Source organism: Rhincodon typus, chromosome 27, assembly GCF_021869965.1.
Source record: "Rhincodon typus isolate 14 chromosome 27, sRhiTyp1.1, whole genome shotgun sequence".
Taxonomy (NCBI): Eukaryota; Metazoa; Chordata; class Chondrichthyes; order Orectolobiformes; family Rhincodontidae; genus Rhincodon; species Rhincodon typus.
Genome location: NC_063358.1, coordinates 37,468,861 through 37,481,479, shown reverse-complemented (window position 1 = coordinate 37,481,479; position 12,619 = coordinate 37,468,861). Strand labels below are relative to the sequence as shown.

The 12,619-nt window shown below is 38.9% G+C and overlaps 1 long non-coding RNA gene across 1 annotated transcript in view; it reads right to left on the bottom strand.

The window, feature by feature from the left end:
* Nucleotides 1-6: 6 nt before the first annotated feature.
* Nucleotides 7-12,619, bottom strand: part of LOC125486299 — a 31,637-nt gene continuing 19,024 nt past the window's right edge. The window contains exon 3 of the long non-coding RNA XR_007264981.1: nt 7-5,883. This is a non-coding gene — a long non-coding RNA (uncharacterized LOC125486299). The remainder of the gene's footprint in view (nt 5,884-12,619) is intronic.

Sequence of the window (12,619 nt, the reverse complement as noted above, 5' to 3'; positions counted from 1 at the left end):
TGGCTGAGCGCTGAAGCTGATTGCTGAGTATTTCCATTGTGCTTAAACAGGCACACTTTAAATGCACAGGTAACCAGATGAATCAATTGAAAAATTTGTTGAATTTCAGGATCTGCGTGCGGCCAGAGCTTTAATATACAGACTTCTAAGATTTCCAGGTTCATATTCTGGTAATGCATTTGTTATTTGAAAATTCTAATATGGTGCTGAAAGTGTTTAAATTTCATAAAACATCTATTTCATAAAAGTTATTTTCAACTGCAGTCTTTGAATCCGTGTTGTAATGGCAGGAGGTATGGTGTGACAGATTCTGGCTTGATAGCTCAGAGTTGGAATGTAAAAATATTCAAATAATGGATTTGAGTTTGAATACTGAATCAATGGCATCATTAAATAATTACAGGCAACATGCAAGCGATTTAGCTTATCTTAATATATCTAACTAGACTGAACCAAAAGTCCATCTATTTCATTGTTCAGTTTGGTTTTTGTCAATGGTTGTGGTATTTTTGCCTCCACTCTTCTATATGGAAATTAAATATTCTTTGTAAGAAGAAAGTACTCCTGGCAATCCACCAGTATTTACTTGTTTAAACATGTGATCTGTAAATTTACCCAAAATACATGTAGCTTTGAGCTAAACTGATAGCCTTTCTTGTGGCTTACCTCAATCCACTTAGGATGTCTCATCCTCAAAACAAGGTTTAAGTAGGTTTGTAGCAGGGACCTTCCATGATGAATCTCTATCTTATATCAAGTTCTGCTCACAATCGACGTGTGTTTCATATGATCCTAATACCTTCAGTTTAAAATTCATAACATCGAAATTAAATCTTGTCTGGGTGCAACTGCTCCACTTCTACAATACCCATACTCTAATCTCTCCATTTCACTGGATCTTGAATCCTGTGCATCCACCTGTCTTAGCCCTGTTATTGGTTTCAGTAATCTTGGCTCCATGATCAAAATTTCCTATGCTAAATGTCTCTACCTCTTGTTTTGGTCTATGTAAGAGCAATGTTGTTCACTCTGTTGCTGTAAAAATGATATTCAGCTTTATTAATTAATTCTATTAGTTTACCCAACATTAAACTGATAGTGGTATATTATGTGTGTCTTATTCTTCATCCTTTTTGTCTGCAGAATTTGGCCACTTGTCAATTGAGTAGAAATGACCAGTGGCTTCCTTGTATCAATTATCACTTACTCTAGGTTCTAATTCCTAGTTTTCTTTGCTATTCTGAAATTAAAGTTTCATTCTTGCTGCTTATCCAGTATATGGTAACGGATGCATAGAAATTTCCACCAATTAAATATTGAGAAGATTGCAGTTATTATTTTTGATCCCTGCCCCAAACTCAGTTCCTTAACTACCAACTCAATCCCCCTGTGGCTAAAGTCTGAGATAAAACCAGTCTGTCCACAGCCTTGGCATCATATTTAATCCTGAAGTGAGCCTCTGACTTCACATTCTCGTACTATCTCTAAGACTGGATATTTCCACTTCTGAAATATCACATAACTTCATCCCTGTATCAGCTCATCTGTTACTGAAATCTCATCCATGACTTTGTTATCTCTAAACTCAAGTACTCCGATGTACTCTTGGTTGATCTCCTACATTGCGCCCTCAGTAGATGTGAGATCATCCAAATTATGCTGCCCATCTCTTAAGTCCCATTGTCTTCTCATCCTAACCTGTTTGTGTCATTTGTGGCTCTGATCCCTTCTTTGGTTACCTTCTAGGTATTGAAACAATGAAAGAACTGTTTACTGTTTGCATCTGCAGCTTTTTTTTCCAAATAATGTCTTGTCTTTCTGAAATATCCTTCTAGCATATTTCTTCATGTTTTATATTAATCCTTGAGAACTCCGTCTTCTCCTTGTAGCATCTTAGTTAATTTGATTCTGTTCTGTTTAGGGGTATGTCTGTATTTGTGTTGCATGTGTAACATTATACCCTTAAAAATATACCACTGCTCCATTATGGAAATATTGTTGAACCTGCTCCTCCCATCTTTTCTTTGAAATGATCTCTTTTAAAACTATAAACCTTACCATGCATAGTGTTCATTTGCAAGCTTCAGTACAACTCAGAATATATTGCATTTTAGACAGTTAAAGTTGTCTTGGAAACTTGTGCCAAATCACAGACTGACACAAATTCATATTTGTGTGTGTTCTTCACGTCAGTTGGCAGTGTCATGATCCCAGCTGTGATGCTGACATCACCTATTTACATCCAATTCAGCATAACATGCCCTGACCAGGGGCAGTGACAAAAATTTCATTTAAATAGGCATCTCCATGCACAAGCAAGGTTCGACATTCAGTTAAATCAGGAACCCCCCCCCCCCCCTCCGCCGCCAGATCATAATATATTAATAGTTTATTACTGTATGAAACTGGCATAGTGATGTGTGGGCAGAGGTACCGAATACCACGGCAAATAAATGCTTGAGGTATGGTATTGTTTTAAATAAAGAGCAAAAATTTCTCCCTCGTGGTTAATCATAATAAGTAATGAGGCCAGAACAGCCAAATCCCAAGCTCCAGGCAGCATGGGAACAGATCACAAGCAGCCTTTTCAATCCCAGCAGCATATAGGTTTTTAAAGTGACATTTGCCATCTGTTTGAGGTAATTCTGTAGAGCAAACATTGACCAAGCAACCGATTGAGTACTCCAGCATCACTTTCTAGGTAGGCCTTCCAGTAGCTGTAGCTAACGGACTTCAGTATCTAAAGCATGTGTTCACTAGGCTGATTACAGATGAAGCAGCATGCTATCATTAAAGGGGTAGAAGGGTTAAAAATGTGAGTTGTCACATCTGCCAACATTAATAGACTTCTGGTAAAGGCCATCACACCCCCTGACTGCATGGGGGAAAAAAAAGCAAGATTTGGGGTCAAAGAATGTGCAATTCAAGTTCCTGAAAGAAATTTCAGCAGCAAAAATCTTGAGGAAACACCATACCTTTTGCCGATTTTGTTAACATGGATAGTGTGTCTGGCCTTCCTTTCTGTCTATGCTGAAAATTTATGATGCAGTATGTATCAAAATGAATCATTGCATAACAAAGTGTATGTCAGCTATTAAAGGTGACACGCAACTGATGCTTTTTTGCCCCAGGGACTAAGACTTATCACATTGCTGGACCAACTATTTAATATTCTGTTATGTAATGCAAAGTTGTTACTTTTGTATGTATGTGATTTATTAAAATTATTTATACATTGAGAAGCCTTCATTGTTTTTAATACAGTAGAACTTGTCAGCATCACAACTTGAATAAGCACAGGTTAATATTCTGGTGTTATGCACCATTTTCTATTGTAAGCACAGTTTAATGATTGTAGTCTTGAACTGAAACTTGAGGTGAAACCCAGCATTGCATATTAAACAATTTGCATGTTCCTTCACCAGTCTTCCTACCATGGGTACAAATAGGAAGGCAGCAAAGCCCCTACCCATCACCCTGCCAGCTGACTAAATGAGCCCTCTACCAAATACACCTCAGCAGTGGGCATTAAACTTGTCATCATGCTAGATCAGTAATTTTCAAAATGCATATAGAGGCATTGCAAGATGCAGAAAAATTTCACAAGGATGGTACCAGGAATTTGTGGGTAAACATCTCAGGAAAATATTGAAAAGCTGTGTCCCCTATTTCTTGAGCAAAATTTGGAGGATGACATACTTGATTTGTCTGAAAAACTTTTGATAGAGTGAATAGAAATAGAAAGTTTCCACGAGGGGAGGAACATTACTAGACGCCAAGAATATGACATGATCACCAATAAATCCAACTGAGAATTCAGACTAAATTTATTTCCCTACAGATTAGAATTCACTACTTTAGAGAGTGAGTGAAGGAAACAGTATAGGTGTATTCAGGGGGAAGCAGGATAAGCACATGAGGAAGATAACAACAGAGGGTTATGATAAAAGATTTACATGAGGAATGATAGGAAGCAGCTTGAGTGGAACATAAATATCACATGGACTGGTTGGGCCAGTTTGCTATTTTGGTGCCATTTATCCTCAGTATGACCTTTAGAACTTGACTGGGATGAAATGCATCTTTTCTTCATAATGGCCATAATGTCAAACAAAGTAAACTATCTGGTTTTAGAAACACGCCTAATCCATCTGGAGTTTGGCAGGAAAGCGCAATGCTTCTCAACTTCAAATTTTGTCACCTGTTTATTTAACTGAACACAAAGCAAAAATAGTAAATAAGCTTTTAACTGGCCCACTATCCTAAAATAAAAGTTGTCTTGAAAGAAATCTAAAATGGATAAAGATAACTTTGAAAACATTTCCCAGGATGGACTTTGGCTTAATACATTTACAGTACAATAGGCCGAATGGCTTCCTCTTTACACCTTTTGTGTATCATCTGCCAAATTATTTTGGTTCATTCATGGGATATGAGCATCATGTGCTAGGCTAGCATTTATTGCCCGTCCCTTTCTTAAAACGCTATAGTCCTTGGGCTTTAGGTATACCATCAGTGCTATCAAGAAGGGAGTTCCAGGATTTTGATCCAGTACCAGTGAACAACCAGCAATTACAATTCTAAGTCAGGATGTGTGGCTTCGAGAACTTGCAGATAATGATGCTACTGTGCTTCTGCCCCTGTCATGAGCTACAACCAAGTGAGGAGAGGTGTATCAGTAAGAAATCTATTATAAGGGTCTTTTCAGTGATAGAAAAAGCAATTTAAAGTTTTGCCAACCTTGAAAAAATTAACAAAAACATGGAGTCAAGCATGCACAAGCACTGCGTTAAAAGGGGATCCTGTCCAGTTCAAAAACAGGGCAAAAGGAATACAGTCCTCAGAGTGTCCTTAAGATATACAGTTTAATCTGAGGGCATGTTGTTTAATTTATATCTTGTAACCTCAGCAGTAGTGAATAATTCAGTTGTTCTTTAAATTCTCCTTGTTCAGATATTTCTTTTGTATTCAGTTATGTCACCAGGCACATTTCTTTCTTGAGGGCCAACTGATCATTTTCTCCAACTGGTTGAAGTCACAAATCCGTCTCCCTGCTCTGCCAAAAGTAGCTTCCTGAAATAAAGCTTGTTTGTATAGTCCAATGTCTGAGTTTGTGTTTCCAACATTGATAATTGTGAAACTAATCATCAGGGCAGCACAGTGGTTAGCAGGGACCCAGGTTCAATTCCCGCCTTGGGCAAATGTGTGGAGTTTGCATGTTCTCCTCATGTCTCTGTGGGTTTCCTTCCACAGTCCAAAGATGTGTAGTTAGGTGGATTGGCCATGCTAAATTAACCTACAAGTGTTCAGGGATGTGCAGGCTACATGGGTAAACTATGGTAAATGGGGGTGTAACAGGGATACTGCGGGATGCCCTTTGGAGGGTCGATGCAAACGCAATGGCCTGAATGGCTTCTATCTGTACTGTAGGGATTTTATGATTTCTGGCTATAAATCAAAATAGGAAACGAGGGTTTCTTCTTAGCTGACTGGGTGGACGAGTTTCAGTGCCCATTGTTAAAAATGTTAATTTCAGCTCAGAAGATGTTGCTTATTCCTCAATAATTTTACAGTGGTTGGCTAACCTGTGAGGTCAGCTGATTGCAGTGGCCATTTTAAGTTAGTACTTTTTTTTTCCTTTTTAAATTAACTTCAGTCCATGGATGACCCAGGTACTGAAATCAGATGATGGAATTTGAAAATCGATAGTCCATATCATATCACGATAATGTCACCTTCTAGGTAACAGAGGTCATTGCTTTGAAAATTGCTGAAGTACTTTCTGCTGATTTCTTTTCTTTCATTTCTTAAATAAGCTACTGTGGATGCTAGTGATCTGGAAATGAAAACAGAAATTGCAAGAGCCTGCAGGTCTGGCACCATCTGTGGAAAGAGAAAAATATTTTGAGTTCTATATTCCTTGAAACTGCAGAGAAGTAGAAATCTGATTTGTTTATGCTGTTGAAATGGTGATGGGGAAGGGGATGATCAGTGGCAGATTACAGAGAAGCAGAAATTTGTGATTTGGCTGCGCAGACTGGACAGCATTGGAGAGACAGATCTGCCTAGCATCTCGAGCCGACTGAATTACAGCCACTATAGGACTCACACCAGGGCCTTTGACTCTCCCAAACTAGACCTACATGGCAGTGGCTCCAATTTCATCCACAGCTTGCACTTCTACACATGCCAGGTTATGTCCGCATGCCAGGGGACATGCATAACACATGTCTGGGGCCAGGGTTCCTCCAAGATTCTCTGCCATTCAGCCAAGGAGCACAAGGTGCCAATTTACCTTCTGACACCATGAAGAAGCACTGCAGGTGGTATTGGATGCAGAGGTTATATATTGACAGGACAGACTTGCACTCACTGGCGCTCTTCACAGTAAGCTAGCCAGCAGTAGTGGATCATGCAACTACACTTTACACTTAACAGCAATCTTTGTCTTTGTCATTGGTTCGACATGTTCTCCCAGCAATGGCAACTGCTTAATGGTCAAATGGGAAAAAATGCTTCTTACCAGATTTGAGAAAATATGGGAATGTTACTATATATCAGAAACAGAACGTGTATGTTTCACTGCACTTGACATTCAACTTAGCAAGAGAGCTGTGCAATTTTCAAATTTTTAATCAAATGTAGGATATTATCACTATTCCTTATATTGCTGCAAACACAATGAAGTATTGCTTTACATAGAATCTTTAAAAGGAGAAAACTCAATAGGTGTCTAATCAAACAAAAACTGAAATGGAGACAAAAATAACAGGTGGCCTAAAGAGTGTTTAAAAAAAATGGAAGGTTCTATCGCTGGGTGGCAGTGATTTGGGAAAGGAAGTCCAGAGCTTGGAGCATGGTCAGCTGACAGACCATTAGAAAGTTGGGGAAATACAAAAGACAAGAATTGGAGAATTGTAGAGTTCTAATCGGTTCTAGCCAAAATTACTCTTCACTCATTGAATAAGGAGCAAGGACGATACAGCATCAGTAGTTAACCTGCTGCTTGCACTGAAGACCAAGTGGAGTTTACAACTTCACAGTTCCAAGTCTTCCCACAACAATCTGAAAATGAACAGCTTGTTTTTTGACCCAGTTGGATGATTAGTGACTATCACTCTGTTGACCCAATACAATATTTTCATAACTTGAAATAACTGTCAAAAAGATATTTGAAACCTAACTCTTTTCGATGTATTTTATTGCCACTTTTAAATTCATTCACAGGATGTGGCTATTGCTGACAATGTGAACATTTCTTGACCAAAATTCTAAATTGTCCTTGAGAATGTGGTGGTGAGCCACCTTCTTGAACCATGACAGTCCTTGTGGGGAAGATTTTGTAATGTTTTTGATGCAACTGAGTAGTTGTCAAACTGTTCAAAGGTTAGTTAAGAGTTACCAATTGTTATGGGCACAGAACTGGAACAGGTTGTTAGGACAGAATATTTTATTCCCTAAAGGACATAAGTAATTCAGATGAGTTTTAGTGACAATCAAGTTGTTTCTGTACATCATTAAAAAATGGGATTTGTCTTTGTGTGTTATTATTTCAGGCTTCTGGATTCCTGATCCAGTGGAAATCATGATACTAGCATACCATGTAATAGCAGTATCCTGAAGAGTAATTTTTAATTATTGGAGAGGCCAGGGTGAACCTAGAGGCTTATCAAGCCTAAGACTGAGGTCATCGAGCTACTGCTGATACAGACTGTACAGCAAGTAACTGTCACCAAAAGCAAATCTGTGACAACTTTTACTACCAGACCACCACAGTCATAAGTAAATGGCCAAAACTACAAAACTAAATAGCAACTCTTCAATTTCAGTTACCTTTTTAATTGTCCAGAGGTTAAGCCTGTTGGTGAGGTCCTTAAAGTGATGCCCTAAAGTAAATACTTTCAAGTTGTAGTTTAACTTAATTGCCAAATCCCTTGCTTTTTGAGTTTTGGCATTGAAGAAATTATTATTACTAGTATTCTGAAAATTTACTTGGATTTTAGGCATTCAGAATTTTTCTATTGGCTTTCTCCTTTATAAACACTAAAAATAAAACTTGGAAAACACCGGCTTTTAAATTATGAATAGAAATGATGTGAATGTTCCTCAATTACAGTGAGAAAGGACTTGTCCCCTTTTATGTGAAATGTTATTTTTGAGGAAGAAAATTGAAGCAATTATACTTTCTTAAAGACTGCAATATATTGAAAAATTCCAGATGCTAAGAAGTCCTTTCCATCAGTATCTTATGTTGGAATGTTATTTGGAAATGCCTTCACTTGTGTCTTGGTTGTCTGAAGCTTTGTCATTTTAAGTCAATTCTAAAAATCAAAATAACAAGCCAAGGCCAGCAAAGATTAATCTCTCCCTGTAACAGGACCTCTGAATGTACACAGTTAAAGCAACTTTTTAAATTATGAAATAGTTTTTTAATTGCCACTGTGCTTTTTAAGAGTGCCATAAGATTATATTTCTTATAAAGGTATCACATTATGCAGTTTGTATTAATTGGTGAAATATAGGATTTTCTGATTGCAAGTTCTCACTGTAAAGAATCTTAAACAGCTGTCATCAACAATCCAAAATAAATTGGAAATAACTGAATATTATCCCCCTGTTCCAGACTTTTATCCACTATATTACTGGTTCCAGGTGTATATAAGAACATTCCGCAGTTGATTGGCATGTATTTTCCCCTTGTTCCTGAACATTGACCCTACTATTTGAAACTGACTGCTAAGATATATCTGGATGTTATGTATTCCCATTTATGATGTGAATGCATTGTCACAAATCAGACCTTCCATAAGTAATCTTGACTTGGTTTGTGGCTCAGAGATAGTTTCATCACCAGAGAAATCACCTAAGGATCAATTAGTATGAATAATTTCTTATGTAATACTCATAGAATCCTTACAGTGCAGAGAGAGGCCATTCAGCCCATCAAGTCCGCACCAACCCTCTGAAGACCATCCCACGCAGACCCATTCCCCTAACCCCACATTTACCACGGCTAATCCATCTAGCCTCTAGGTCTTTGGACTGTGGGATGAAGCAGCCACTGGAAAGCCATGGAGACATGGGGAGAACGTACAAACTCCATACAGTCACACAAGACTGGAATTGAAACTGGATCTCTGGTGCAGTGTGTCAGCAGTGCTAACCATTGAGCCATGATGCTGCTCCAGTGCAGCACTTCCCAAGCTGTAAGCTGGAACACCAACTGGGGCCACAGAAGCTGCAAATCAAGTCATAAGCCCCTAACCTCTTGGCGTGCTCCCCTCACTGGTGCTGAGGCTGAGGCAGCACCGGCAGAACCCATCTCCTGTTGTCTCTCTCTCTCCCCAAGTCATATTCTGTGCTCTGTACTTTGTTGCTATATTATGGAAGTGAAACGAGTTAGTAAGGTGGAAAAACATTTTGTCCTTTTTCTTTTTTGAAACTTCCCACTGGATCCAATCTCAGCACTCAGCAGTGTCTTCTCCATTTAGAAATATTGCTTGCAGGACCACAGCTGCCCAATGGCTCAGAACCAGGACCGGTGGATCTGCCATCCCCCAGCTGGTTGTTTTTGACTGGCCGACCTGTGTCTGTGAAGGGAGAGGGACTTCTCACCTCTGCATCATAGAAATAAGAATTAGAATATGTCCCTTGCACGCCGACCCTCACACACTGTAATTAGGCCCTATTCTCACACACACGTTCCATTTGACCAGTTCACTTAATATTACTCCCAACAGTCTTCATTCCCAATAAAACATTTTAGTATCTCTCTTCTGATCAACTTTTTATTAGAACAATGATGTACAGACTGAGGTGGTTTAAACCTAAATGGTTTGACAAGACAATATTACATAGAATTAAAAACAGAAATTACTGTAGGAAACGTGGGGAGTGGAAAGAAAGGTTTTGTTATTTTATTCATTTATTAACAATTTTATTCTGCTTGGAGCATCTCAAAGCACTTCCAGCCTAAGAGCAGCTTTTGCCACTTTACTTTAGGCACGGTTGTTATGGAGACAGCCAAATTCCGTGGCACAGTCTAAACAGCGAATGGTGGTTAATCTGTTTTCATGCTGTTGGTTAGGGGCAAATATTGTCCTGGACACTAGGGGACAGCTTCTCTTCCACAATAAAAACCCTGGAATCTCTTATATCCATTCAGAGGCTGGGGCCTCAGCCAATGTTTAATCAAAAACACAGGGCTACTGTTAGCAGGAACGAAGCTGAATGGGTCTGGGGTTCCGCAAATCAATTTACCAGCAGAGACCCACCTGCAGGTCACTTTGAAGAAGGCTGTGTCAGGGGTGAAATGGCTACCCAACATGCAAGAGCCCGGTAAAAAATCGCCACCAAGGGGCATATTAAGTGCTCTTCCCAAATGGTGGAGGAGCAGGCCTTGCAAAGGTGGTCTGACAGCTGTGGCATTTGTATTCTGAAAAGTTTTAAAAATGCAGAGAGAGTAGTTGCATCTTAAGGCACTCTCTCTCTACCTTATCACCAATGTCAGACTTCAGCTCCTTATGTCCTGGAGTACTTTCTATTTGCTCTCAAGTGCTGGGAGCATGCTTGCCATTTGAGACTGGATGCTGAACATGCCTCTGGCCACTAAGTGGCAATTCAAAAAATCATCCACAGCATGTGGGATCAGAAAGTGGGAATGATACTGACCTCACAGCAAGACCTGCTTCATTCCTTAATGCTGCACAGAACCTACAATCTTCTGACTTGCAAATGAGAGTGTAATGACACAGCTAAGCCAATATTGAAGAACATGAGAACCTACAAAAAATGTAAATGATGTAAATAGAAACAGACAGTGCAAACGACACCAAACTCAACGGGAAGACGCTCTGCCAATAATACAACTGTGAGAGAGCAAGCAAAGAACTGCAAAGCTTAAAGTTCAAGATAAGTTAAAACTAATTGATACCCTAAATGAATACTTTGTAAAATTACTGACTGAAGAAGACACTAGTAATATACCATGCATCATAAAAAGTTTCACAACGAACTCTATGACTTGGAGATCACTTGTAAAAAGTTATCAGATGGGTTCAAAGGGCTTAAAACCAATAGATTCCCAAAAATTAATGGTATTAACTGGATATCTTCAGGATCTGATGCCTGTCCAGAAGAGCATGTTAAGATTTAAAATTGTGATATTTTAACTACTCACTTGCATGGTTCCCATTTGGCAGGTGGGATTAAACCCAAAATGATAAGATGTCAGTATTATGATTAATTACATTCAATAGGATGCTAATGAATAAGAGTTCAAATATCTAATGATCTAAGAGTGATGATGGACTTTGGTAGACTCAATATTTACACTGTCCAGTCATCACATGGCAACAATCACCAAAGTAAACAGAACGCTGGACCATATTATCACATCAATAGAGTGTAAACAAAGCTATACAACATTGTGCTAAATTGACACTGTGAGCATTAAATTCAACTCTGGTCAAGAAACAACCAGCAAAGTAACAGGCCTGTATGCATTGTGAAGAAGAAGAATGAAACGAGGTAAATTTTATGAAGTGAGACCAGTACATCCCAGGTTTGCCTTTCACACATTACAAAAATGCTAGGTACAAGGGCAATCCAAAAAGATAATAGAATCCCAGCCTTTATATCAATTGTATTAGAATACAAGACACTGGAAGCCATGCTCCAAGGGTTAAATTACAAAATGAGATTAAGCAAACTAGGATTTAGAAGGTTAAGGAATTATTATAGGGCAGCCATTCATCCCCACTTTTTGTTGGACACCCAGTTTCAGTTAGTGTGTGTCCTGTCTGATGTCAAAAGCCTTTATGTCCAGTATTTTAATTTGAAATGTTTAAACTTTAATGACCGTAATATGATACTGAACTGAACCATGTTAACTTGTGCTTGCATCAAAAATGATCCTGTCGTCTGTTCGCTGCTTTTCTTTTCCCATCCAAGACTAATCCCCAAAGGTGCTGAATCTCCTGCTCATGAACTCCTCTGAAGGTTGACAGGCTGCGCTCAATCTCCTTTATCAATCAGTTTGCCTTTAAATCCCTCCATCACTCAGTCTCACAGTTCCAATCCTAGATGGTGCTCTTCACTGCTTGGGCCAGCCCATAGTCCAAGAGTAATTTACAACACTTCGGGATCCTGCATTGCACAGAACACCTTGTTTCATGACATTTTCATTCAGGAGCTTTCTTGCATAAGGTCATACTTAATGAGTTAATGTTCATATTACACTGGTGCCAACCTTTCTACTGAGATCACACATAGTCTGTGGGAGGAGACAGTGAATTCTTCTCTAGCATTTGGAGGGATCAAATGTAACTATGCCAACTCCCCAAGATCTTGGTAACTACCTTAATTACCAAATGTAATTGTGCTGGTATTTATCATGCAATAAACCTTCCCATTATCCAAGAACAGTATGTCTTCTGTAAATACTCTCTGGTGGTGTGACTTCTATCACTAGTTAGTAAATAGGCCTAAGACAATGCAAAGGCAAAGGAGGATTAGTGGCAGTGCCACATATTGTAGAGGTGGCAAATACTGCAAAATACCAGGAGTGGTCTCTGGGAAAATAAGCACATGTGCAAATTTAACCTCGCCCAGAAGCAAA